Here is a 24,150-nt window from a genome sequence, read left to right as displayed (position 1 = left end):
ACTTATAGAACGGGAGAAAATATTTGCAAACTCTGCATATGACAAATGTCTAATATTCAGAACCTATAAGGAACTTAAATCAACAAGCAAAATAAAAAACAAATAACCGTATTTAAAAATTGGCAAAAGACATGAACAGACCCTTCTCAAAGGGTCTGTGGCAAACAAACAGAGGAAAAATGCTTGCGATCCCTAATCATCAGAGAAATGTAAATCAAAACCACAAGGAAATACCTACCATCTCACACCCGTCAGAATGGCTACCTTTCACAAGCCAAAGAAACAAGTTTGAGAAGAAGAAAACACTTTTACATGGCTGATGCAACTATAAATTAGTTCAGCCACTGTGGAAAGCAGTCTGGACTTTTCTCAAATAACTTAAAACAGAGCTACCATTTGACACAGCAATCCCATTACTAGGTATCCACTCAAAGAAAATAAGTCATTCAACCAAAAAGACACATGCACTCATATGTTCAATGCAATGCTATTCACAATAGCAAAGATATGGAATTAACCTATACGTCCATCAGTGGTGGGATGGATAAAGAAAATGTGGTTCATGTACATCATGGAATAATACACAGCCATAAAAAAAATCATGTCCTTTGCAGCATGTAGGTGGGGCTCATAATCCTAAGCAAATCACTGCAAGAACAGAAAACCAAATACCACATGTTGTCACTTACAAGTGGGGGCTAAACACTGAGTACAGATGGGCATAAAGATGATAACAATAGACACTGCAAACCACTAGAGTGGAGAGGGATAAAGAAGGTCATAGGTTAAAAAACTACTTATTGGTTATTATGCTTACAACCTGGGTGATGGAATCCATACCTGAAACCTCAGCATCATACAATAGAACCATGTAACAAATATTTTGCCTATTTTTAATGGTATTGTTTAGTATCTTTTCATGGAGTTTTGAAATCTTTTTGCAAAAATATGTTGTGATGACTTCTCCTTTATAAAATTTATGCATTGCAAATAGTTTCTTCCAATATATAGATTGTCTGCATATTCTCTTAACAATGTCTTTTGAAGAGCAGAAGTTTTTCACTGTTGAGAAAATCTGAATTATTAATTTTTTCCCTGTATGGATATTTTTGATATAATATGTAAGAAATATCTGCCTAACACAATATCACACAGATTTTCTCTTACTATTATTTCTGAAAATATTATAGTTTTGATTTTAACATTTTGGCCTATGATTTATTTTGAGAAAATATTTGTGTAAAGTGCAAGATATGAATTAAAGTTTACATTTTGCATGTGAATATCCAATTATCTCACCACCATATTTTGGAAAGACTGTCATTTTTCCACATAATTTCCTATTCTTCTTTGTGGAAATCAATTGTCCATATATGCCATAGACTGAATGTTTACGTCCTCCCAAAATTCGTATGTTGAAACTGAATTCCCAATGTGATGGTATTAAAGGTGGTGCCTTTGGGAGATTGACTAGGTCATAAGGACAAAGCCCTCAAAAATGGGGTTAGTGCACTTATAAAGACACCCTAGAGTGAGTGGTCCCTTGTCTACTTCTGCCATGTGAGGATGCTGCAAGAAGACAGCTGTCTAGGAACCAGGAAGCTGGCCCTCCAGATAACAGAGTCTTTTTTTGTTTTTGAGATGGGGTCTAGCTCTGCCATCCAGGCTGTAGTGCAGTGACACGATCTTGGCTCACTACAACCTCTGCCTCCCAGGTTCAAGCAATTCTCCTGCCTCAGCCTCCTGAGTACCTGGGACCACAGGTGCCCGCCACCACGCCTGGCTAATTTTTGTATTTTTAGCAGAGACGGGGTTTCACCATGTTAGCCAGGATGGTCTCTATCTGCTGACCTCATGATCCACCCTCCTCAGCCTCCCAAAGTGCTGGGATTACAGGCGTGAGCCAACACACCTGGCCACAACCAGTCTCCAAAACTGTTTTTTACTCCAAAAATAAATTTCTTGTTTATAAGCTGCTCAGTTCATGGTAGTTTGTCACAGCAATTCAAATTGATGAAGATAATATATATTTGAGTCTATTTCTAGATTCTACTCTGTTCCATTGATGTATTTATCTATCTTGATGCCAATATTACAGTTTTGATTACTGTAGCTTTATAATTCTCAAAATAAACTAGTGTTGGTTCTCCAATTTTGTTGTCTTTTTAAAACAAATATCAGAAGCCTCTGACTTCTTTCACACCTGTTTTCTTAAATATATAAAACCACTTCGTTTTGGGATTGATATGACTCTTAATCACTTAACCTCGATCCCATTTCTAGGTTTCTGCTTGTTTCTTTGAACAAATGACAAGTCTCTTTTCCTTAATCACTAACATTATTAAATATGCATTTTCCTGTTTAATCCATTTTATGGCAATTTTTGGTAATAACACCTAGCGAATTTCTGGTCTCTGTTTTTTTGCTTTGTTTTGTTTAGTTTCATTTTTACAGGGCTTAATTATGGTCTTAAAAGGAAATTCAAAATATCTAACCCAACATAAAGCGAAAAGAAGTACACTTTAAATTCTTACAATGTTAATTGAACCTATTTATAAATTATCTCTGGAATAATCTTCCTTTACTCACATGAACTATTATCAACCAGAAGGTGAAGGCAAATTTACATCAATGCTTGCTGCCTTGTGGCTTGCCAGTATTTATCAGACTGATTCAGCAAACTACACAGGTGTTCTCTTCCTCAGTACTGTTTAGCTTTTGTTCTGAAAATAAGTGATTGACCAACATTTCTAGATAGAAAATATTGATTTTTTTTTTCTGTCACCCTGGTGAGCTAGTGGTGGGACTCAACAAAAATAAGTCCTAAAGAATAAGAAGTGTGAGAGAATGCTAGATGAAAGATCCAGAGAAATATGAAAGTAAATAAGAAGCCATCTATTTGGAGAAAGGAAATCTAACTGTATGTAAAACATCATGGTTTATACTGAATAGAGGTGTTGAAACCCAAGTCATACAAGAATTTAAGGCCAGGAATGAATGCAAAAGTGGAAGAAATGAGTGGAAGTCACAGTGGTTGAAGGTTAATCTGTGGGAAGTTACAGGCCTATAATCAAAGTTTTATGATGGACATCAATATAATTGCTTTGAAGATAAGTGCTTCTCTGATCTAAACTCATGGATATATGTAAGTGTGTAAGGTAGATTGACATTATTTATTTAAATAATGTAAGATTACTCGTTTTAATTCTCCTAACAGTACTAATAGTTTAGGTTTTGTGTTTTGTATTTCGGTCTTAGGGCATTTTTTGCTCTGTATTTTGATTGATGAAAAACACATTGTGAAACTTCTGCTTCTGGTCAAGTATACACACACACACACACTCATGCACACACACATATACATTAGTACATAATATATATTACACATACATGAATATAATAGTTATATATACATATATGTATACACACAATGGTTTTCAGGACACTAGACATTGGATATTAGAGGACTATAGAGATATTGGAAACAAACAAGGTGAGCCCAATAATTGCTCCAGTTTACTCCTCAGGACATTTTATAGACTGTGTGCAGGAAGAGATAATCCAGGCAGGCTTGGTAGTCTCCCTGAGTTGAGAAGATATAGCTGGGGGCCCAGGAAATCCAAAGTGGCTACACTTCATGGAAAACAAGTACCAATAATTAGAGAGATGCCAGAGAACCTCAGATATCCGTAAGGTGCCCCCTCTAATATTCAGCTGAATATTTGTGCATGAGTTTAGGAAACTCATTAAAAGCAGTGAAATGGTGGGGTAGAGAGGCAATCTAAAAGGCTTAGTGAGAACAGCCTGGTGGTGACAAAATCACTCAGCATTTGCTTTTTTATACAGGATTTTATTTCTCCTTCACTTATGAAGCTTAGTTTGGCTGGATATGAAATTCTGGATCAAAAATTCTTTTCTTTAAGAATGTTGAAGATTGGCCCCCACTCTCTTCTGGCTTGTAGGGTTTCTGCCGAGAGATCCGCTGTTAGTCTGATGGGCTTCCCTTTGTGGGTAACCCGATCTTTCTCTCTGGCTGTCCTTAACATTTTTTCCTTCATTTAAACCTTGGTGAATCTGACAATTACGTGTCTTGGGGTTGCTCTTCTCGAGGACTAACTTTGTGGCATTCTCTGAATGCCTGAATTTGAATGTTGGCCTGCCCTGCTAGGTTGGGGAAGTTCTCCTGGATAATATCCTGAAGAATGTTTTCCGACTTGGTTCCATTCTCCCCGTCACTTTCAGGTACACCAATCAGACGTAGATTTGGTCTTTTCACATATTTCTTGGAGGCTTTGTTTGTTTCTTTTCACTCTATTTTCTCTAAACTTTTCTTCTCACTTTATTTCACTAATTTGATCTTCAATCACTGATACCCTTTCTTCCACTTGATCGAATTGGCTACTGAAGCTTGTGCATGCGTCACATAGTTCTTGTGCCATGGTTTTCAGCTCCATCAGGTCATTTAAGGTCTTCTCTACACTGTTTATTCTAGTTAGCCATTTGTCTAATGTTTTTTCAAGGTTTTTAGCTTCCTTGTGATGGGTTTGAACATCCTCTTTCAGCTCGGAGGAGTTTGTTATTACTGACCTTCTGAAGCCTACTTCTGTCAGCCCGTCAAAATCATTCTCTGTCCAGCTTTTTTCTGTTTCAGGCGAGGAGCTGCAATCCTTTGGAGGAGAAGAGTTGCTCTGGTTTTTAGAATTTTCAGCTTTTCTGCTCTGGTTTCTCCCCATCTTTGTGGTTTAATCTACCTTTAGTTTTTGATGTTGGTGACCTACAGATGAGGTTTTGGTGTGGATGTCCTTTTTGTTGATGTTGATGCTATTCCTTTCTGTTTGTAAGTTTTCCTTATAACAGTCAGGTCCCTCAGCTGCAGGTCTGTTGAAGTCTGCTTGAGGTCCACTACAGACCCTGTTTGCCTGGGTATCATCAGCAGAGTCTGCAGAACAGCAAATATTGCAGAACAGCAAATATTGCTGCTTGATTCTTCTTCTGGAAACTTCATTCCAGAGGGGCACCCACATGTATGAGGTGTCAGTCAGCCCCTACTGGGAGGTGTCTCCCAGTTAGGCTACACGGCGGTCAGGGACCCACTTGAGGAGGCAGTCTGTCTGTTCTCAGAGCTCAAACACCATGCTGGGAGAACCACTGCTCTCTTCAGAGCTGTCAGACAGGGACGTTTAAGTCTGCAGAAGTTTCTGCTGCCTTTTGTTCAGCTATGCCCTGCCCCCAGAGGTAGAATCTGCAAAGGCAATAGGCCTTGTTGAGCTGCAGTGGGCTCCGCCCAGTTCTAGCTTCCCTGGCTGCTTTGTTGACCTACTCAAGCCTCAGCAATGGTGGACGCCCCTCCCCCAGCCAGGCTGCCACCTCACAGTTCGATTTCAGACTGCTGCACTAGCAGTGAGCAAGGCTCTGTGGGCGTGGGACCTGCTGAGCCAGGTGCGAGATATAATCTCCTGGTGTGCCATTTGCTAAGACTATTAGAAAAGCACAGTATTTGGGCAGGAGTCTACCGATTTTCCAGGTACAATCTGTCACGGCTTCCCTTGGTTAGGAAAGGAAAATCTCCTGATCCCTTGCGCTTCCTGGGTGAGGCGATGCCCTGCCCTGTTTCAGATCGCCCTCTGTGGGCTGCACCCACTGTCCAACCAGTCCCAATGAGATGAACCAGGTATCTCAGTTGGAAATGCAGAGATCACCCATGTTCTTCGTTTTTTTTTTTTGTTTTTTTTTTTGTATTTTTAGTAGAGACGGGGTTTCACCATGTTAGCCAGGATGGTCTTGATCTCCTGACCTCAGGATCCACCTGCCTTGGCCTCCCAAAGTGCTGAGATTACAGGCGTGAGCCACCGCACCCAGCCAGAAATCACCCATCTTCTGCGTCGATCACTCTGGGAGCTGCAGACCAGAGCTGTTCCTATTCAGCCATCTTGGAACAGAATTGATCATTTAAAAAATTTAACACCCATAAAGCATTAAGAATACATCTGCAACACAGAAGCACTATTGATTTGTTAAATACGTGTATCAGAAATTGCCACATTTTATTCTCAGGATTTTTATTAAAATATTATTTCCGCATGTTGTTTAATTTTATTATTGTTGTTTTGTTAAAACATACTTAATGAATATATTTCTTGAAATACTGTAAAAGGAAAATATATTAATTATTTGACTTATAAAAATGCACATCAAATGAGTATCATTATTTTAAGACAATCAGTGAGATAAATAATGAACTGAAAAATAGAAAAAAAAAATTAGTTACCTACAAAATATTTGTCTCTAGACAGTAGACAGACCCTTAGAGGGAATGCTCAAAATGCTTTACAAGTGAGAAGTAATAAGGAAACTGGATTGTGTAGAACAAAGATGGAAATATGAAGACCTGTGATGCTCAATTTCTTGCCTCTTATGCCTTCAGCAAGGTCTCTAGAATAGTTTTCATATTAGGAATGAATTAATATATTGTAAACCTTCTAAATTCATGACAAACTAACTGTGGATAACCATCCAGTGAGCATTAATGGGCAGAATGTAAATATCCATTATAATAAATTATTCCCAGATACTTTAAATGTGATTACCCCACAGTTGGGGAAACCTCAATTGGTGCAACTATAAAAATTAGATTCAGATACTCCCTAAATTGATCTGTGAATTCAATGCAATCCCCAGTACAATCCCACCTGGATTTTTACACAAAAAAATGAAAAGCTAGTCTTCAAATTCATATAGATATGCAAGGGAGCCAGAATAGTCAAAGCAATCAAAAAATAATTTGAAAATTTTACATTTCCTGATTTTAAAATTTAGTACAAAACTACAGTAATCAAAATAAGTATAATGTTTGACTTATAGAAAGATCAGTGGAATATAATTGAAAGTTCAGAAATAAATCTTTACCTGAGGTTAATTCATTTTCAGTTTGGGTGCCAAGACATTATTTCAACAGGGAAAGAATATCATTTTCAACAAATGGTGCTGGGACGCCTGGATATGTAAATACAAAAGATAAAAGTTAGATCCCTATCTCATACCATATACAAAAATAAACTCAAAGTGTGTTCTCACCTGACAAGTTTTTCCTGCCCACACAGATAAAACCAATTCACCAAAACCACGGTATTGCAGTAAAAAAGAGTTTAATTAATACTAAGCTAGCCACATGGAAGACAGAGTTTATTACTCAAATCAGTCTCCCAAAGACTAAGAGGTTAGAGTTTTTCATGGATATTTCGATTGGCAGAGAACTAGGAAATGGCTGTTCCTGATTGGTTGGTAATGCAATCATAGAGACATGGAAAATGGTCTTTATACACTGAGTTTGCCTCTGGGTGAGGGACACAGAACCATTTGAGTCAGGAGTCATGGAACCAGGTGGGATCAGTTGTTTACCAGAATGCAAAAGTCTGAAAAACACCTCAAAATACCAATCTTAGATTTTCCAGTAGTAATGTTATCTGTAAGAGCAATGGAGGAAGTCACAAATCTTGTGACCTCTGGCCACATCTCTTGAGTAGTGAGGAATTATAGAAATTATGTTTACATTTTAGCAGAATTCATACCCGTCCTATAATCCTAATCTCACAGCCTATCATTAACTTTACAAAAGCAGTTTTTGGTCCCTGAACAAGGAAAGAGTTAGTTTTAGGGAGAGACTATAATCATCTTCTTTGCATCAAAGTTAAACTACAATTTCTCTTATGTTCAGCTTAGCCTATACCCAGGAATGAGAGGACAGCCAGTCTGTGAGGGTAGGAGCAAGATGGAGTCAGCCATGCTAGACTTCTCTTACAGTAATAATCTTTGCAAAGGCAGTTTCAAATGGATTGAAGATCTAAGTATAGGAGCTAAAACTATAAAACTTTTAGATAAACACATAGTTATAATTCTTTGTGGCCTTAAATTAGGGAATGTTTTCTTATATTTGACATCCAAAGCACAGGTAACAAAAGAACATTATATTTGACATCAAAAGCAGAAGTAATAAAAGAAAAAATAATAATTGACTCTATCAAAGTTAACATTTGTGCTTCAAGGAAGCCATCAAGTAATAAAAAGACAACCATCAGAATACTAGAAAATACTTGTAAATCAAATATATGGTAAGGATCTCAAATTCAGAATATATAAAGAACACTTACAACTCGATAGTAAAAAGAAAAACTCAATTTTAAATCAGGCAAAAAATTTGTGTAGACATTTATTCAAGGAAGATACACAAATGACCAATAAACACATGAAAAGGTGATCAATGTCACTAGTCACATGGGAAATGCAAATTGAAGTTATAATGAGAAACCACGCCATACGCACTAGTGTGGCTGAAAAAAAGAGTCAGAAACTTGGAATCCTCATACATTGATGATGGAAATGTAAAGTGGTTCAGCTGCTTTGTAAAACAGTGTAGAAGTTCCTCAAAGATGAAACATACAGTTACTCTATGACCTATCCATTTCCACCCCTAACTAGATACCAAAAAAAAAAAGATATGCCCACATAAAAATTTGTATAAGAATGGTTACAGCAACATTATTCATAATATCTAAAAGTTGGAAACTGCCCAAATATCTCTCATTTTAATTGAATAATTAAAATCTGGTAGTTCTATACAATGTAATAATATGCAGCTATTTAAAGAATGATGTACTGATTCATGCTACGACATGAATGAACCTTGAAACCCTAATACTAAGTTAAAGAGGCCAGATACAAGAGATCGCATGTATGACCTCAAATTTAGATCTTAAATTGTATACTGTGTTTATAACACAGTATATATTATTTTATTTATTATTTTGTACACCTTTATCACTAAAGACTTTCTAATTGGGTTACTCAAAATCTATTTGTAAGTGTGAGCATATGAAAGATATTTGGGTGGTTTCCACCCTTTGCATATTTTGAATAATGTTGCTATGAACATTCTTATCCAAGTTTTTGTGTGGACATATAATTTTATAATTCTATTTATATGAAATGTTCAGAATAGGTATATCTATAGACCCAGAAAGTAGGTTAGTGGTTGCTAGGGGCTGAGGAGACAGGTGGTTGGGAGAAAATGGGAAATGACTACTACTGGGTATGGTGTTTCTTTTGGAGCTGATGGGAATATGGTAAACCTAGATGGTGGTAAAGGGTGTATAACTCTGATTATACTAAAAGCCATTGAATTGTATGCTTTGAATGAGTTAATTGTATACTGTATGAATTATATCTCAATAAAAGCTGTTTTTTACAAAGAAGAAATATGAAGACTAGTATTTGTTTTCTTTTTTTTAGAGTTTGCTTTGTGTTATTTATTTTTCTCATAAAACTACAAACATGCTTTTAAAGTTTTTGCTAATTCTTATAACTAGATTTTGATTAACCCAATTACAAAATCTTTAGTGATAAAGATATATAAAAAAGTATAAATATACTTATGAACTACTTACGAAAATTAGTACATAATTTGAGAGCTAAAACAGATATTCAACTTAAGTTGAAATTTAATAAATAAAAATGGAAAATAAATAGAATAAATCCAACTCATTTACTTTAATATAAAATTATTTCTTACTTTTTAATTATTTGGAAATTATAAAAATATTTTTCAAAATCTAATACCTTAAAGCCACTAAAAGTTTTCTGAATTGTCCTTCATGGAGAAGCATATATAAATAACACTCCTCATTTTAGACAGTACAGATTTTCTCTTTTACTGCTTCATACAGTAATTTCTTAATTATTCTACTCTCTTAGTTACAGGGTTTTCAGTAGGGCTTGATTTTTGGCAATATATTTGAAAGACTGACAAAACTAGATAAATATTTCTATCTGTTACAGTTAGTGACATTAAATCTACCAATACCTCTAACATTTAGAGAAGTGAAAGGAGTCTTTGAAACTGCAGTTGAGCTCTGTGTATTTAAAATGCTGTATAATTTATATATTTTTATAAGTAAACCTAGTTTTGTGTAAAATTTTAATTTTAAAATATCAGTGTATTAAAATTTTCAATATATTAGATATTTGTATTAGAATTATGAATATTATGAATTATAAATATATATTCAGTACTATATATGCATGTATATAGGTCTTAAGTACAAATTTGTTATTTTATCTCTATTGCTTTTGTAGAATTTTCATTTTTTAAAGAACTAGAATACTTGTGTATAATTTAGAGTAACAAAAATAAAACATTAACACTCATCACACATTGCAAAATAAATAAACATAAAAGTGTTTAAAGTACACTACATATTATGGTTCTAAAAAAATGCTAAACTTGGAGTGATTCTAGCCTGGTTATTTGACCTTTTAAAAATTACCATGATTAAGATGAATGACTTTTTCCCTTGTTATACTGTTCAATAACTTACTAATATAGCAGACCCCCAAATGTTTAATGAAAGATTCTTAATTTACTCAGCAATTGTACATCAGCCTCTTGCTACAGAACTGTTTATTTCTGAGTTGACTCTTCCTGAAAATAGCAATCACAGAAGCAGAAAATTGTGTTGACTTTATTCTTCTCTTTACTTTTAACCTAACAATTCTCTAACAATTACTTGACAAGTCCTGCTGATTGTATTTCTTCTATCTCATGGTTAATAGTATCATAATATTTTACTCAAACAATTTACACTATGAAGTATGACCAGGTACATAGTCATGAAGCCCTGTTTTAATAGTGCAGATCTTTTGCTTATGCTTCTAAATTAATTTAAGTCTTTCATTAAGAACTTTCCACAGTGTGATGTTCACCTATCTTTGCAATTTTAATCCTAAAGTTCCCTCGGAAGAACCATATGTCCATATGTTGAACCAAATTTAGCTAGCGATGTAGGTTTATACATACATACATCCATAAAACCTGCTCTACAAACTTAAACTTCTTTCGCTCTTCTGTTGCCAATATTTCTCAAAGAAAATCTGTGTAATTATAGTCTAAAAAAATTGGTCTTTATCGCCAGGTTCGGTGGCTCACACCTGTAATTCCAGCACTTCGGGAGGCCGAGGCGGGCGGATCACGAGGTCAGGAGATCGAGACCATCCTGGCTAACACGGTGAAACCCTGTCTCTACTAAAAATGCAAAAAAAATTAGCAGGGCGTGGTGGCAGCCGGCGCCTGTAGTCCCAGCTACTCGGGAGGCTGAGGCAGGAGAATGGCGTGAACCCGAGAGGCGGAGCTTGCAGTGAGCCGCGATCGTGCCACTGCACTCCAGCCTGGGCAACAGAGTGAGACTCCATCTCAAAAAAAAAAAAAAAATTGGTCTTTATCAATTAGCCATTTCTGCCTCACATTTTGCTATGGCTGTGTATATTTACAGTATAACTGGTTGCTCCAAGCCAAGCATGGCACAGGTGAAAAATAATTAATATAATTCAAAAGAATTAGGACTTTTTTTTTTTTTTTGAGATGGAGTCTCGCTCTGTCACCCAGGCTAGAGTGCAATGGCACAATCTCAGCTCACTGCAACCGCCGCCTCCCAAGTTCAAGTGATTCTCCTGCCTCAGCTTCTCGAGTAGCTGGGGCTACAGGCATGCGCCACCACACCTGGTTAATTTTTGTATTTTTAGTAGAGATAGGGTTTCACCATATTGGTCAGGCTGGTCTTGAACTCCTGATCTCGTGTTCTGGCCGCCTTGGCCAACCAAAGTGCTGGGATTACAGGTGTGATATTATTCTTATTATTAACAAAGAGATATGGGCCAAGAATATTCTGAAAATATGCCCCGCCAAGAATTAGGACTGTTTAGTAGAGACAGCCAGGAGAAACAAGTCTACCTTTTCCCAGGCTCACCTTTATTCCTTCCTGGTCTCATTCCTCAAAAGAAAGATCTAGCACAGGTCTTAGACCCAACCAAGAAAAATTAACTTCCTTACTAAATATTTTAAAAATCATTTTCACTTATGTTTGAAATTTTTCATAAACATTAGTTTAAAATTTGTATAAGAATCCATTTCACTTAAATTGTGTTTATTGATGAAAATTTGAAATATTTCCAAAGTCTAAATATGATGACTATTTTAAATAATATCTTCGGGCATAATGTTTTTATTGTATTTTTGTTTATTTCCTTAAGAGAAGTGAAATTAATGAGTAAAGAAATATAATTTTAAGACAGAGAAATCTTACAGAATATTCTTCTAAATAATCTGCTGACTTGAAAAAAATAACTGCTCCCATTCTGGAAAATTTACATCAGTTATGCTGTTGAATTGTTCTAACATAAATATGTTTACATTTTCTCTCTGTTTCTCTGCGATAACAGACAAATATATTTCTTTAAGAAAGTCCTTGAAAGTCTTTGCACCCTACCAGAGACTATTACAGAGCGCGATAGAAGAGGCCAATGGATGAGACAAAGCTGTGGTTCTTGGATATTAGCAATTTCACCAATGACTCAAAAAAATAAAAAGAAATACAACCTAGATTCTAGCACATTATAAACAAAAACCCACTTTTTTTGAAGCTTGTATAGGTTTCAGGCATGGTCATATTATATTTATCATTGAAGCACACTAAAAGAGCACTAAAATAGCAATAGTGTAGTCAGGAGTAAATTTTATAGCTCTGAATTTAAAAAAAAGAAATAATTCTTTCAGTAGCTAAAAATTACAGCAATACTGTTGGACATACATTTTACTGCTACAACATATAGTAACTGCTATAGCACAAAGGCAATAAAAATTGCTGTATTAATGTTGAGTATCAAAAGTTAATGTGAAAAAGCAAGTAAGTCTGGCAGTCAAGTTGCAATGAATCAGAATTATTTTCAAGTGATGATCTGAAATGTACAAGGCAAAGCATTATGGATTATTCTTTTTGGAACCAAGAGTGATCATGTTATAGATGGTAGTGAAAACTCAAGATAGGAAAGAGTGGAATAAAGCAAAATGCACAGTAAGAAGCTGGTAACAGGAACCTAGGGAACCCATTTAAGGAGGGCAGCAATGTAATAGCAGTGACAGAGACTGAAAATATACCTAAAAGTTAGAAGGAATACCCAGACAGTATAGCAGAGACAGTTGATGTACAATTATATACATACAAGTGATTTCTCTTCTCAGTCTGTTTTCCATCCAATAATTATCTCTCTTTCCTATGGAGCCCTGTGTCTTCAGGAGAATCTATCTCACGCACAATCCTCAGGTGTGGGCATTGATTCTAACCAGTCATTCCCTTCCTTGACTAGCATCAGGATCACTCAGAACTTAGGAAAAAAAAAAAAGAAAAAAAGCAATTCTCAGGGCCCGTCCCAAAGGTTATGTTTTAATTAGTAAGTAGAAACACAGAACATATTCTATTTTTAATCCCTCCCCTGCAAGAAGCTCTTAAAAAAACAATTTGATACATAGAAGCAACTAAGTTCATTAGAATGTCTGAATTTGAAAACAAAACGCAGGATTTTTAAAAATTTCTCTTGGTGAATCTAAAATACAGACAGGGTTAGAGCAACTTTTCTAAAGTAGAATTCTATAACCCTTTAAAAGGATCAATTAAAAATATATATATGTGTGTGTATATCTATCTATCTATCTATTTATCTATCATCTATCTATCTATCTATCATCTATCTATCATCTATCTATCATCTATCTATCTGTCATCTATCTATCTATTATCTATCTATCATCTATCTATCTATCTATCTATCATCTATCTATCTATCATCTATCTATCATCTATCTATCTATCATCTATCTATCTATCTATCTATCTATCTATCTATCTATCTATCTATCATCTATCTATCTATCTATCATCTATCTATCTATCTATCTATCATCTATCTATCTATCATCTATCTATCTATCTATATAGATAGATAGATATATGGCCCAAATTAGCCAAAAAACAACAAAGAGAAATTGCTGATACCTGGGAAAAAAAAAGTTATGTTTCAGGAGAAATATTTTCTGGAATCAGACTGTCCAATATGGTAGCTACTAGTCACATGTGGTTATTGGGTATTTGAAATGTAGCTAGCAAAGCTAATAAATAAAATTGTATTTAATTTAATAAAATAATTTGATAGAATAAAATTTTCTTACATTTTATTTAATTTCATTAATCATAATTAAATTTAAAAACTTATACTCAATTTCATTATTGGAAAACTTTTAAATATATTTGAAAAAACTTTGAAATAGAATCCACTTTTTCATCTACACATATTTCAAAATATGCACTTATATATGCGTATTTAGCATGACAAAGGGAATGCACAATATCTCAATAATTTGATTATGTAGATTATGGGTGGGAATAAGTGTTTTGATTGTGTTGGGTTAAATAAAATATATTATTGAAATTAATTTTATCAGGTTCTATTTACTTTTTATGCATGTTTTCTAAAAATTTTTAAATTCTATTTGTGATTCCCATTATATTTTTGCTGGACAGCACTGGCTAGATATGAGTAACTGTAAGGCATGCGGCTGTCATAGTTATCTTACCACCAGCAGGAGGTTAAAATCACAGAGTATGGTAAAGCCAAGCTAAGTACAGAGAAATTGAACAAGAGCCCTGGTGGAAATTCACTGATTTTGCCAGGCTGCCAGACATTTTCAGTTATTTCTCCAGCCTTCCTGTATTAGTTAGGTGTTGCTGCTTCAAAATTTACCCCCAAACTTCATGGTCTAAAACAATAGACACTCAATATTTTATCGTTTCTGTGAAGTGGGAATCTAAACATTCCTTGGCTAGGCACTGCTACCTCAAGGTCTCTTACAAGGCTGCAACCCAGGTGTCAGCCAGGCTTGTGGTCTCATCTGGTGGCTGGGCTAGGGGAGGATCTGCTTCCAAGCTCACTCACGTGGTTGCTACTAGGATTCATTTCCTTGTAGGCTATTGGATAAGAGCTTTAGTTCCTCACTATTTGAGGAATTAGCCTCTGGCCTCTTCAGTTCTTTGCCATGCAGGCCACTGCATAGATCAGCTCACAACATGCCAGCTGATTTCCTCAGAGCAAGCGAGAGAGCAGGGGAGGAAACTCAAGACGGAAACCACCATCTCTTTATAACCTAATCCCTGAAATGATATTCCATAGGGTTTGTCATATTAAATCCCTTAAAAGTGAGTCATTAGGTCCAGTCCAAACTTGAGAGGAGTTATTACATAGGGGAGTGAATATTAGAAGGCAAGAATTCTCAGAACCATTTTGGAGGCTGCCTATCAGTTTTTCATGCACTTCATCTCCAGCCTTAGAGGTGATTACTATCCTGAAAGTGGAAAATAATATTTATAGGCAAGTTTTCATGCTTTTACCTCAGATTAGTGAATTCATAAATAACATTCATTGTTTTGATTTTTAAAAGTTGTATATATATATATATAAAACTTTATACCTATTTATTTACAACTTATTTCTTATTTTCCTCCCTCAAAATTATCTACATAAGTTATATCTATGTTGTATTTGATGTTGATACTGGATAATGTAGTTTAATAAGTTTATATAATGTACCTGCTATATAACTTTTTATTCAATGAATATGCCAGTTTATGCAGTAAATATTAAGAAATAGTTACCCCCATATTTATTCTATTACAAAAAGTGCTACAATAGACAGTGTTCTAAATCGTCTCTGTGCATATATGAGAGTCTCCCTTGACCCAATATTACTGGGATATAAAGTCTACACAACTTCAAATTTATTAGATATTGCACAATTGCTTTCCAAAATGTTACACTAATTTATCAACTCACCTGCAAAGTTACAAGTTTTTGTTTCTCTAGCACATGATTTTTAAAAACAATTTATTATATTTAACTACATTTTTCATTCTGTTGGCTATAAAATTGTATGGTTTTTAATTTGTGTTTTCCTGATTACTCAAGAGGTTGTGGATATTCAACGCACTTTTATATGTAAATTTTGGCAGTTTGTTCTCTGAGGCTTGTTTAAATGCTTCATCTCTTTTCTCGTCAGCTCCTTATGATTTCCTTGTTTTTTTCTTAATAATTGGAGCTTTCTATTATTCTTGTTACAAACCCTTTTATCCAACATATGGGTGAAAAATATTTCTTTCCAGTATACAATCTGTTTTTATTTTTTATATTTTGTGTCTTAATTAATACAAAGTCTTAAATATTAATGTGCTAAACTTATGGTAGTATCTCCTTTATGGTTTACATTTCTTATTTCTTGTTTAAGGAAACATTCCTACCCAAAATGTACTAAAATATTCTGTCTTTTACTTTCCTCTTCTTAATAAATTATCTACTTGGATAAGATCCACCTCTGTTTGCATTAGCATTTCTAGGAATGTGTTGGCAGGAGAATTTTCAGATTTACCTTTATCTTTTTGCCTGAACCAGAGACAACCCATGTTAACTTTTAAACCAGCCTGTGATTTTTCAATTATATAAAATCTGAAGCATACTTAATTAAATAATAGAAAAAAGCAAATAATTTAATAAAGAATATGGTATTCAACAATTTAAAGTGAAAAGGAAAGCTCAAGAAACACTGTATTTGGTGACCTTGGTGATAACAGGTTTAGGGAGTAGTTTGTATGGAAACCAGACATCCATGAGTTGAAAACTATACCAATCTCACTAGGACAATTCTCTGAATATTTTCACCTCTCAATCTTGGGAGACTCAGATTATTCTGTACTACTCATCTGACCACAGTGGGGCCAGGAAATATAATGTAGGATATAATGTAGAATTATACTCCCTGGTTCCACTATGGTCAGATGAGGTCATATCACTGCTTTTAGCTAATGAGTTATGAGAGTAAATTACATGTGCTGAATATTTTCTTGTAACATCTAGAGCTTTCTCCCTCTGCCAGAGCCACAAGCACATTTTATGGTGTGCTCCTTTGCCAGAATGAGTCCAGGAGTGAGGAGACTGGCAGAAGCAAAAAATGAACCTTTCTCATTGCAAGCCATTGAGATTTTGGAATTTATCACCACAGCATGACCTAGCCTGGTCTGATAACATATAAATTGATACAAATGAAGTGTAAATTCCTGTCCATTAGTAGAAGGATGGGCTAGATTATGCTGTAGTAACAAACAATCTGATAATTTAGTGCCTTTTAAAAGGAAAGCATCATTTTTATCCTCATGCAATGTGTCCATTATAACTTAACTGTGGGCTTTGCTTCATACTTTTCTCACTCTAGGCCTCTGGCCAAAGGAGCAGTCACTGTTTGGAATATTGCCAGTTGCCAGGGTAGAGGAAAATAGTAAGTGATGAATCATACATAAGCTGAGCTCCTTAAGCCTGGTATGACACATATTAATTCCACACATTTTTTTGTTGTGTTTTGTTTTAGTTTGACTTCCCCAGCTGACAGTTTATGTGAAAGTGATATCAATAGTAAGTGTTTGCCACTAAAACATGTAGGAAATTGGAGAAATGGAACTAAAAAGAAAGAAAGCCAAGTAGGGTTGCACTATCAAGCAGAGTTCCCTAAAGAGTACTTCCGGCTCCATCATCAGGTCATCAGGGCAACTCGGGAGACTGGGGAAGTCAAACCTAAAAGTTGTCCTGACCACAGGGCACAGAAGGCACAGAACCTGCATTATTCTACCCCATCATTTGTCAGTTAATTTTTAAGATTTTTAATGTGGTGATGTAAAATGCTCAGCTTTCAAAATTTTGGTGGCCCAGTAAGAGACACAGTCTGTATTTTGGCAGAGAAAAACATGTGAGCCTTTGTACGCTAAAATAGCAAATGGATCCCAGGGGTAAGGCGGTCGGTACGCTGACAGCTCTGATATGTGTTTCTATGGCTGGGCACAATATACTTAGGTTTAATGAGGCAAGCTAGTACCGTATTAGCGGAAGGAGGGAGAAGTCACAATAATTAGTGAATGGCAGTAATGACAACTACAACAAAATTGACGGTTAAATAGAAATAATAGAAGTGTTCTTAGAAAAAATTATTTGACTACTAGCTCCTTCTAAGGAGCAGAGGCAAGAAGGGAACAAGAGGGGGGATAAAAGCAGAAGAAAGACAAAATATGAGAAATCAGAGGTTGAAGGAGGGTTTAAAAAAAAACACACACTAAAAGTCCTCCAGAATATGTAAATGCTGTTATAAAGTTTTAAAATGTCAATATGGAAGATGAGTTTGAAGATGCAGGTAAGAAGAGGTAATATATGAGAAAAAGTATTTCAGGAAACACAAGAAAATGAAATCAATTGTGTTGACGAAAATTTTATTTTCACAAGATGGACAGAAACCATTTACTTAAGTAAGAAAAACAAATAGTAGTAAGACTAATTGGGCATGAAAATCAAACCACAGGCATCAGGCCAGGGAAGTAAGGATTAGCTCAAGTGCTGTCATCCCTTTATGTTTCTGAAATAAAATCACCAACTCATTTCCTGAATGGGTGGAAAGAGGAAACCTGGGAGTAAAGGCGAGTTTGGGGTGAACACTAAGGGGAATATATAAAGCGTATAATAACAATGAACGCCAAATGAGGACCAAGATCATAAGTTTAGGGTGAAATCGACACACAGGACTCCTCTATACATTGAACAGATCTGGTTCTATTGTGGAGAAGGATGTTGCAGGGTGGTGGTAAAACATAGCAAGACAGAAACAAAATTCATACTTTTGGCCAGAGAGTGATTAAATTGAGTTATTTTATGATATCATCTTGTAAGAAAGTGAAAGAAGCCAGGAGAGATCTGAAAGACAAATAAAGTGTAGAAAGTTGGGGGCTTGATATGAACAAACATCAGCCAGAATAGAGCTACTGGAGTAAAAGGCCTGCAAAGAAAGAAATTGTATACATGTACACGGTTGAGCTCCTGAATTTCAGGGATTCTGCCATTTAGAATGATAAGAAGATTTAGTGTATGGTATGAAATTATGTTAGAGAAATTATGAGGTTAAGGTGTGGTGTTGGGCACTTCATTCACATGTACAATTTGGTTTAGATGATAAGGCGACCAAGAGATAAAATATAATATAGTTGTAATTTTGGAGCACAATATTCTATAGCACAAAATGCAGTTTGTTGTTGAAACACCGCAGTTAGAATGCTGATCTCTAAAACAATGTCTAAAATTATAAATTATTATTAATACTATCTCTTTTCCCTATTTAGCTAGTTATTATGACTAATCATATTCATTATCTTGATAATTAAACATCATAATGAATGTGATCTCTTATCTAATGTGCAAAGTGCTGGGCAAATAGTGTGTTGCCCAACTAGATCGTGTACTTAAAATCTTACATAATGGCAAGCATAATGCAGCACATCAGAGCTGCCTAATGTGTGGTAAATTGAATTGAGCCAATATTTGAAAATGCCAGATATCTTTACCCTTCCTTAAATGCAGTGTGATTAGAGAAAAAAGAGGTAGCTGGCCTCAGATCACATGGTATTGATCAATGTTCTCCTTAGATAAGCAAGTATAATTTGATGTAAGTTACTATCTGTCTTTGTCTAGGAAATACAATTGAATAGTCAGCAGGAAAATCAAATTGCAACTCCATTTAAGTAATAAGACACAGCAGGAAATGGTATTGTTACATTAAACACCCTGAAGTGAGTTAATGTGATTATAATGCGGGTTCTTTAAACAAAGCAATTGTAATATGCACAGGTAATAAATTATTATCACTATTAGTATGTGAAGCTAATTCTTTCATTTTCCATATTTCTTATATACGCACATTTAAAAATACTTCTTCTTAAAGCATGAATATTTATATTTTACTGTTCTTAGTTCATCCCGCCAGACAGGCTTTACTCTTCATTCAAGTATTATTTCTTTCATTCTCTTATATGAAAATACTTACCAATAAGGCTATATGTGGAATTTAAATATAATACATTCCTATACATGTAGTGCATGTGTGTGTTTTAATTCTTTTGTTAAAAGAAGTCACATTACAACTACATTAACTCATGGGGAAGGAAGGATTCTAATATGACAATAGTAGAACTTGCTATGTCTTATTATTTGAAAGAAGACGGCCTCAAGGAGTTTATAAAACTCAGAACAATAACTAAATGTCAGGAAAAACATGTTTTAAGCGTCACAGAGAGATAAAGCTGGAGTATACACGTAGAGATTTAGAGAGTAACAAATAGTATTTCCTTGGAAGAATGTGGGAAAATTTCCTAGAGAAGATACTATCTTAAAAGAATTTTGAGGGATCACCCGAATTTCTACAATCTGAAATTAAAAGAGTTGTCAAGAGAAGTTTATACAGTTAAGCTCATCCTGAATAAGTTTGGAAAGTAATAAGCATCCTATTTAAAATCATTTTTTAATTAAAAGTAAAATGGAAATATTCTCACAGAGTCTTTTCATAAATCAATGCATACATAATTTTCAATCAATTGTTCAAAAAATATTCACTAAGCGTTGATCCTATTCCATGCAAATGGAGAGAGCTCAAGGTAACTCAGTATATTAGTGCTGAAAAAAGAAAAAAAATCAGATTTGTAATCTATATAGAATTAATACTGACATTTTTGGCTAATGGACTAAAGGAACATAAGTGAAATTAAGAATAACTACAAGGTTTTGATTTCACCGACTGAATGGATGGTGCTGCCAGTTACTGAGAAGGAGAACTGAGATAAAGAATTTGTGGACCTATTAGTCCAAGATATCTGTGACCCATTTCTTATATAAAATTCTATAATATATTTCTGCCTAGAAATATTTCTGCATTTAGGGAGCTGCCGACTTGAATGGATCTATCTGTTTACCTCTGAGGAACTGGGAACTCAAGTGAGCTTGTTCTAGTAGCTTGGCTGACTATTCCAACAATGCATCTCTCTCCAGTCTCTGTCATTTCTATATTAACAATGAAACAGGTCAGCATGCGTCCTTTCCAGTATATATTAAGCCACATAAAAAGTTATTGGCTAATTTCTTTAAAGTCTCTTCCCTTAGATTTGAGTAGCAAAGTCAATCATATGCCTCCCTCCCTTAGACATCTATAGAGAGTGATATTCTGCTTCACTAAGTTTTTCCTGAGGGAGGTGACTTCCTTTCTCTTTCAAATATCAAACAACTTGGCCACTGTTAAACCTGGAGTCAAACTGGTACTCTTATTTTGAGAAATAAGCCTCGAGAAAGTTAAGAATTTTATTTTCCACATGATGCTTTCTATGATGTAAACACTGTACTATTCAACAATTCTAAAAACCCAAAAATACTGCTTTTAGTTTCTACCTGGGGTTTTTCCTTTGTTTTCAGAAAGTGTAAATACCTTTAAATAAATAGTTATTCAAAATGTTGCATCATTAACTATTTTTTACTGGCTAAATAAAGTCTATATAGTAAGATAATTATTACTAACTGCTCACTCCTCCATTACTAGAATTCACTGTTTCAATGATAGATGCAGTTTTGGCTTCCAATTCTACATTTTTTTTTTTCACATTTAGAGTTCATTATCACCTTGGGTTACGATTATCTGACCTACTCAACACTTTATCTTCCCATGACATATACACACACCAAAAAATAGAGCAACAACAAGAAAAACCTGTCACTGGTTTGATTGAAGGCTCCCAACTTAAGTGTGATTTTATTTTTCCAGTACTTGCTATCAGATGTTCTCTTTAGAATCACACTTTCTCATGGGTTGTAATTTTTCCTTAATAATATATTAATTTAGTTTCATAAATTTTTCATCATACTAAAAAGTTTGAACTTATTCGTAGTAGTAATAGACAGTTATTGATGAGTGTTAAGCTAAGGAGTGACATGACATATTTTGTGTATTGGAAAAATTAAGTCAACTTAGTCAAAGAATAGGCTTAGAAATATGGAAAAATATTAGTTAAGATATTTTTTAAGTCAAGGAAGGTAAATAATGTCATGTAAATTTAAAAATATGATACAGAAAGTTGAGAAAACTGGAAGTTTTACAAATTTAGGCAGTAGAATCAACAGAAATTGGAGACCAATTGACTGTGCAAAGTAAGGGAAAGACAAATGTGGATGCAAGGACAACACCAGACTTTTGGCTTTGACAGCTGTGTAGATGATATCGACAATCACTAAAACTGACATTCAGAAAGAAAAGCAAGGGAGAAAATGATGTCAGTGTTAAATCGTGCTGTTCCCGAGCTAACGGTAATGTTTGGTATTCAGTCGGACATGTGAGTCAGGAGCTCATTAAAGAAATGTTCTTTGGTTATCTAGATGAAGAAATCATTAGAAATGATAAAAATTGCATCATGAGAGGATGTGCAACAACCCTGAATTATAATAATATGTGAGAGAAGGAAAAGAATTGCATAAGAAATCTGATAAAATGTATCATGACAAAAAGTGAGAACTGCCTTTCTGAATGTAAACGAAAAAGTAAGTCACAATATATAGGGTTAAATAAAACCCATCTGATGAGAATTTATGGTTTGTAGGGTATGACTCCCCAGACCCTTTAGATAGGAATTTGGGCAAGAGAAAAAAGTCAGAGCTTAGTCCTCAGTAATAAAGGTGTCATGTTATCACACAAGATAGTGTTAATTTTATAAATATAAAATATTTTATATAAATACAAGATAGCCAAAAATACTGTAAAGTGTTGTTTTTTTTACATAGTGAGAGATAGGGGTCTAGTTTCAGTCTTCTGCATATAGCAAACCAAACCCAAAGCTAGCGAAAGAAAACAAATAACAAAGGTAAGAGGAGAACTAAATAAAATTGAGAAAAAAATAACAAATTAAAAGCTGGTTCTTTGAAAAGATAAACAGAATGGATAGCCCATTAGCTAGACTAACAAATAAAATAAGAGAAGATCCAAATAACCGTAATCAGGAATAAAAAAGGAGACTTTACAACTGATACCACAGAATAGAAAAGATCAGCAGAGACTAATAGGAACAGCTATATATCCACAAACTAAAAAGCCTAGATAAAATGGATAAATTCCTGGAAACATACAATCTTCCAAAATTGAACCAGGAAGAAATAGAATCCTGAACAAATCAGTAACAAGTAGTGAAAGGAAGCCCAGGACCAGAAGGATTCGCAGGCAAATTCTACCAAACATGCGAGGAAGAACTGCTACCAATCCTGAAACTTCTAAAAAATCAATGAGGAAGGAATTCTCCCTAATTCAGGCTAGGAAGTAGGTTTCACGCCAATACCAAAGCCAGACAAGGACACAACAAAAAAAGAAAACTACATACCAATATGAACGTAGATGCAAAAATCCTAAAGAAAATACATTTTGGAATATACACACATAAGCTTACATTTTTTTTGCTTCCAAATTCTGTCATATCAAAGCTGGCAAAACTATGAATATCTATATTCATGGATTAAAATAATAATTATTTAGAGGCCTGCTATTTCCTGTAATTTTTGCATTTTGCATGATCTGGATTTATATAATTGGTTTACATTTCTCCTTTAACATGAATAAATTTATTTTTTTATTTGTATTTATTTATTTATTTTTGAGACAGGGTCTTGTTCTCTCATCCAGGCTGGAGTGCAGTGGTGTGATCACAGCTCACTGCTGCCTCAACTACCTGGGCTTGAGGAATTCTCCCACTTCAGCCTCCCATGTAGCTGGGACTACAGGCATGCACCACCGTGTTTTTTTGTTTTTTGTTTGTTTGTTTGTTTTAATATTGTAGAGATAGTGTCACTGTATTGCCCAGGCTGGTCTTGAACTCTTGGGCTCAAGCAATCCTCTCGCTTTGGCCTCCTAAGGTGCTGGGATTATAGGCGTAATCTACCTCACATGTCCAGAATGAAAGTTTAAATTGAAACTTAAACTTATCTTTATTTTCAGCTCTCTGTAGTCTGAATGTGGTAGACTTTCACAGTCTCTGGGCACAAACTAGATCGCATTAATGATTAATCTGAACGCCGGTAACTCCGTAGTTACATCTGTGTAATTGCAGACTCCCAGACTCTCATTTAAGTTTCACCCTTCCAGTGTCTCTGAGAGTATTTAGAAATCTTTCATGTGTTCCTGGTCGATTTAAATTAGCTGCATATACTTCTGCAATAACAGTACCTTTGACATTGCCCTGACATACCCGCAATTACATCACCCACACTGTTTCTCAGGACTACCACCGCTCCAACAGAATGGTTTGCCCCTCAGGATGCTCAGCTCCTGGTTTTGTTCCCAATATTTTTGTAAACCACAGCCTATGCCCCTGACCTTTCATTCCATTTCATTCT

At 34.9% G+C, this 24,150-nt stretch overlaps 1 long non-coding RNA gene across 1 annotated transcript in view; it reads right to left on the bottom strand.

The window, feature by feature from the left end:
• LOC134732953 (uncharacterized) overlaps positions 1-24,150 on the bottom strand; it is a 473,617-nt gene that overhangs the window by 38,266 nt on the left and 411,201 nt on the right. Inside the window, exon 7 of the long non-coding RNA XR_010116490.1 lies at positions 6,907-6,993. This is a non-coding gene — a long non-coding RNA (uncharacterized lncRNA). The remainder of the gene's footprint in view (positions 1-6,906; positions 6,994-24,150) is intronic.

The sequence above is a fragment of the Symphalangus syndactylus genome, chromosome 17, assembly GCF_028878055.3.
Source record: "Symphalangus syndactylus isolate Jambi chromosome 17, NHGRI_mSymSyn1-v2.1_pri, whole genome shotgun sequence".
Lineage (NCBI taxonomy): Eukaryota > Metazoa > Chordata > Mammalia > Primates > Hylobatidae > Symphalangus > Symphalangus syndactylus.
Note: the sequence above shows the minus strand (reverse complement) of the source record. Positions and strands in the feature narration are given on the sequence as shown.